We start from the raw sequence: 5,800 nt of genomic DNA, 5'->3' as shown, positions 1-5,800 counted from the left end.
ATATATATATATATATATAGAGAGAGAGAGAGAGAGAGAGAGAGAGAGAGAGAGAGAGAGAGAGAGAGAGAGAGACAGAGAGACAGAGAGAGAAAAACTCTATAAATTTATTTTGGCTTATATATTAATATAGGCTAAAACTTGTGCGTATTAAATATAATTTTAATTTAACATAATTTTATATACATTGATATAATTTGAATTAACTAAACAGATGTTTTCATCAGTATATTAACAAAATTTAGCAATAGTTAGTGGATTCAATGATTATTAAAAATCACTTTCGCTCGATCACAATTCATTCACCCATCTATGTATGACTAATCTTATATAAGGGGTGCATTTCACTTAACATTCGCAACGTTTGCATGCATCATTTCATCTTTATTTAACATTTGAAAACAATAAGGATAAAATAATGCTTGCGAGCATTACGAACGTTGAGTGGAACGCAACTCGTGGAAAATCTTTCAAATATGAGTACTCAGGCAATCATAGTAAAACTATAGTTTACGTATATTACAGATTTTCGTTACTGATAGAATATATCGGGACCTATCCGGTCAAAGTATCGATTTTGTCTTCCGGTTTCTTTGTACGACCGACGGGACTTTATGTTACGCATGATATATGACTTCCCCAATCCCCGGGGTATTGTGGTTACCAAGGCAACCACCTCAGCACTGGTTAGCAACCGCACAGTCACTTTTAACGACTTCTAGAGTCGACCCTCCGCCATCTACTAGGAAATTATAAACGCCGAGAAAGTCTCTCTCGACGCGACGGCTACGAAGGAAAAGGAGGATAACGCACGCGAGTTTGCGGGTCATTCGCATTTGGTCGAGTCGGGTGCTACAGCACGGAGCAGCGTGGAAACGTACCAATGAACTCCACGCGAATAGGTTGTCAGGAACATGAAAGAGTTGTACGTCTATCTCCGTAAGCGTAATCATTCGAAACTGTCTCCTGCGCGTGTACGACAGTGCATTCGAATTCGTTTGTCTGCGTTAAGTAGACAGCTACACATAATGCAGTTGGTTCATTCTAACTATCTCTAACATTCGTTCAAGCGTTGTCTCTTGGCGTGGACTTCGATCGCAATTCGAGTAGTCTAGCTTCGAGGAAATAAAAAGAGGAGAAACGTACGAAAGTACGTTTATAATGAATTGAGAATTTAGAAAAAAAACATTGCAATATTGATATCAAGAGCCCTCTCTTATTTCGAATTATCAAATAATCGGACAAATTACAATGAATCAGGGCAAACCTCTCTTCGGGATTTCCGAAGTTGGTTCTAATGACCCTTTCGCTCTCTATTTATAACGCGGTTCCGATCCACCGCAGCCGAGGTAGAAGAGAGATGGAAGGATAGAACGGGTTGACCGCGGATCCACAGCTGAGAGATCTGCCCGCCCGCGGCGTGTTTGTACGCGCGCGGCTTGCGAGTGCGAGTGCGTGGAAGGATAGTGGGGCGCAGTGATGCGCGGAGCGGCCACTCCGCAGCGCTCCCCTTTCAAGAGGAGCACATAAGACGGTGGGAGGCAGATTGACGAAGGTAGGAGCTGCGTTCGGACCACGAACGGCGCGAACGGTACAAACGCGGCGCGGAGTTTGCTCCTCGGCTATGATACCATCCTATGCCAGGGGGTCCCCAAGAACTGGCCTGTCGACCGATCAATATCTATAAACTATATTACTAAGATAACCCGCGGTTATTAGGTTAAGCCTGTACGGCTACTCTAAGTTTTGCGATTTTTTTCTAATTTTTTTACTGAACTCGGAATTAAAAATTCATATCACATTCCATAAAAGAAACATTTCTGAACGTAAAAAAATAAAAATGAGATATTTACATGAGTGTTATATAAGAAAAAACGTTCCAGTAACCGGACACGTATCTATGTCCGGACGTTTACACAAAATTAATATTATTATTAATCTTGAATACTTTTTTTGTCTCAATGTCCGACCGGCTGTCCGACCACTGATACATTGACGCATTTTATTACTTATTTAAATATTTTAATTAATAATTGTTATAAGTGGATTCGGATAATTTTTCTTTGCTTAAGAGAGTCTTGAGTTTTCAAATGAATGCAAATATTTATATTGTATTAAAAACCTTTCAATATATTAAATTGTATTATTTATGACAATCTATGCTTAAATGTTCGACTATTGGGACATTTACTTTATCTAATATGTCTTCAATTTCTGTATAATATTGACATGTCTATTATCTCTTTCTTTATAATCCCGATATTTTATGTTCAGAATAAGAGCGTTTTTAAAGTTGACTTGTGTTTTAACGTAATCAATTTTATGACAAACATCACACCATGAATTATATTAGAAGCTTTTAACATAAAAAATGAATCAGAATATATTAATTTTTCGAAATAATTATGATGTAATTATTTCTATCGATACGACAGAAAAATCCGAAATAAATAAGTGGAATTTTATCCATAAATTTTTATCCCTTTTTGATTCATTATATAGATTTCTAACAAATAAATACCATGCTTCTTATAAAAAAAATGCTACTTTATTGAGAATATATTAATTTTATATATATATTATTTTGTCCAATAATTATGCATAAAACAAAAAATCACATATTTAACCAAAATAAAATTAACATATATTAATACAGTATCATTAAAATATTATTCTTATAATATAATAAATTAATATTACATAAGATTAAATTAAATCATATAAAACAAAATAATAAATAGATATATGAAACTAGAAAATACTTGTTTGTATTTAATTTATAAAACTGCTTGATTTCTTATAGAGAAGTGCACAAAACGAGCTTGCTTGTCAGTATAAAATCAATTTTTTCACTTATTCAAAGTCATTTAAATAATTAAAGTGCAGTGTATACTTTATCTCCTTCGGTTATCAGAATCTGTCCATAGAAATTTATGTAACTGCTATTTGTTGAACTGAAATTTCAATAACTCATAATTTTATGATTTATATAAAGTAATTAATAAAACCAAAAAAATGTATCGGAATAATTAGTATTATTAGAAACATATTCAAATTAAAAGCATTGTTCAGTTATTACATAACAACTATTTTTTCTAGATTTTTATTTATAAATAAAGCGAGAAATCGAATTTTTTATTTAAATTTAAACAAAATTCCTATTTAAATAAAAAAATCTTTGTCCACGTTCAAATATTTAGAAATTCTAATTACTGATTATTTCGATATAAAATATAAAATATAAGCGATAAATTCTCTCAAAGGACTCAATAAAAGAGAAATAATAATATTTATAAAATTTACCTCCAGTTGTTTTCCTTATTTTCTTTAAGTTTTGAATATAGAATGCTTTGATGAAAATTTATATCTATTATGTCTTCTCTAATTATTAATTTTTTCATTGCTCTATCCGTTTTATTTTCTTCAGTATTTTCATCGGACGTAGAACATGCATTTATCTGATAAAATCTATAATCAAATCTGTTTTATTAAGAGTTTTAGTTTTGTTATATTAATATTTTAATTGAAAAATAATAATAAACAAATGCTAAATATCTAATCTTTTTACATATTTATCGTATAGAAAAGGATATGAAGGACTCAATACAAAAGGAATGGTAATATCTAAAATTTACCTGCATTTTCCTTCTTCATTTTCTTCACTTTTTGAACATGGAACGATATGATAAATACTTGCATCTGCTACGTATTCTTTAGTTTCTAATTGTCTTATTACTGCTTTATGTGTTATATTTTCTTTAGTATTTTCATCAATTTTTGACTGTGCATTTATGTTGTGGCATCTGCTCAAGTGGCTTCTTAAGTTTTGTATTGATCGCGAAGATAATGTATAAGTGCTATCACAAATATTACATTTTATGCGATTGTCACGCGATTCTATTTTGACATATTGCCATATCCAGTTATAAATTTTCTTTTTACTCATTATATTATGTGAATATTGTGAATGTATCTTTTCCAAATGTCTTTTGATATCTGAAGAAATAATTTTATTACACAGTACATTGTACTTTAAATTTATTTAAATATCTGTAATATGGGTTCAAGTCATGTAATTTAGTAATTTCCTTTATTGTTTCTGTGCTTTTACTAAATTTGCTATCTCTGGATGTTTCCTTTCCAAGTGGGTTATTAATCTGTTCGCCACAGATATAATATTATCACAAATAACGCATTTCGCATGTCCTTCCAATTTACTAAAATATTACCATATCGGGTTATATGATTTCGTTTCATATGACTTTTCAATCGTTTCATGATCTTTTAAATGTGATGTTAATCTGTGCCTATTTACCGTAGAAATTTGTTTTTTACAAATTTTGCATTCTGCCTTAGAATTCTCTAATATAATATAATATTGCGTTAAAAACCTGGGTAAGTCATCACTCAGTATTGCCATTATGTCCTCTCAACATCACGAACTCTGTGTTACTGAATACGATACAAGGACTACTTCATGAAGAACTGCTGAGAAACATACCCAAGGAAGGCCGAAAACAGATTCGTGGCGTGCTTTACTAAAATGTAAATATTGATATCATACAGTTTAAATTTTTGCTTTAAAACAGCCAGATTTGTATCGCTCCATATAATTATTCAGTCATTATAACGTTAAACTCAGAGAACTATTATCTATAGTGAATATACAAAAAAATATTCATTTAGAGAAGATATCTTTAAAAAAATTTTTAATTTTTAAAAAGTAAAGATAATTAGCAATTTATTAATAAAATAAACTGCATGCTTTCTTAATATTTTACATAAAAAGATATATAATAATTAAATTATATATTATTTTAAAAATAAGCGAAAATAAAAAAATTGTATTATTTGGATGCACAAAAAGTATTCGTACAATCGAGAAATTTAGCTTCTATAATTAGAAATACATATTTTTTTTTATGAAAGAACAGAACGTACTCACGGTATAAAATTGCTAATTAATGTTTATTTTCTACAAATAAGCGTTACAATTGTTATAAATAAAAATAGCATAAATTTTTCAATAACATATATAAATTTATGTTAATTTAAATTTGATAATTCAAGCTCAATTCGATTCTGACAACTTATGCGATATTCTTTTTCAAGACTGTATCAATTTTCACTCTTTCGAGTGAGATTCCACTCCAATAAATTTAGAAAGTAGATATACCTACGCGCAAAACGGCAGCTCGTCTCACGGAGAGAGAGAAAGAGAAAGAGAGAAGGAAAAAGAGAGGAAAAAAAAACGGTATAATTTCGGATCGGCGGGAACCAGCACCGGGCACGTTCCATCTTAGGATGCTCGCCTGATCCTCGGGGAGCCTCGCGGTGTAGAAACCGGTCAAGGAATGCGTGTAACGCGTGTACGTACACGTCACGCCCACTCGTCGTCCCTGTCACGTACGAAGGCTCCAACGTTCGCATACGCGCTCCGCTTGCGGTCTACGCGCGTGTTGCGCGTATCGCCGACATCCCCGTGCCGTATACACATATTGGCACGCACGTACATACGTATCGCACGCGGTGATCTCGAATCCTCGAGTGTATGCGGAGCGACGACGGTGTGCTGTGACGTGACGCGCGCGCGGACCGGAGACGTGCACGTGCGTCTCCGCGTGCACCGACACGGAACACGCGGCTAAAGACGATTGTCGGGAGCCGAGCGAGCTGCCAGGAAACTAGCAAGAGCGACAAGACTCGCTCTAGGAATTTCGCGGTGGGAGAGAATAGTTTGCCTCGGGATCTCTACAAGATAAAATAAAAACTTTAGTACTCTCGATGCACTGTCATATAT

Source organism: Trachymyrmex septentrionalis, unplaced genomic scaffold (assembly GCF_001594115.1).
Source record: "Trachymyrmex septentrionalis isolate Tsep2-gDNA-1 unplaced genomic scaffold, Tsep1.0 scaffold212, whole genome shotgun sequence".
NCBI classification, from domain to species: Eukaryota; Metazoa; Arthropoda; class Insecta; order Hymenoptera; family Formicidae; genus Trachymyrmex; species Trachymyrmex septentrionalis.
This window is presented reverse-complemented; position numbering follows the sequence as displayed.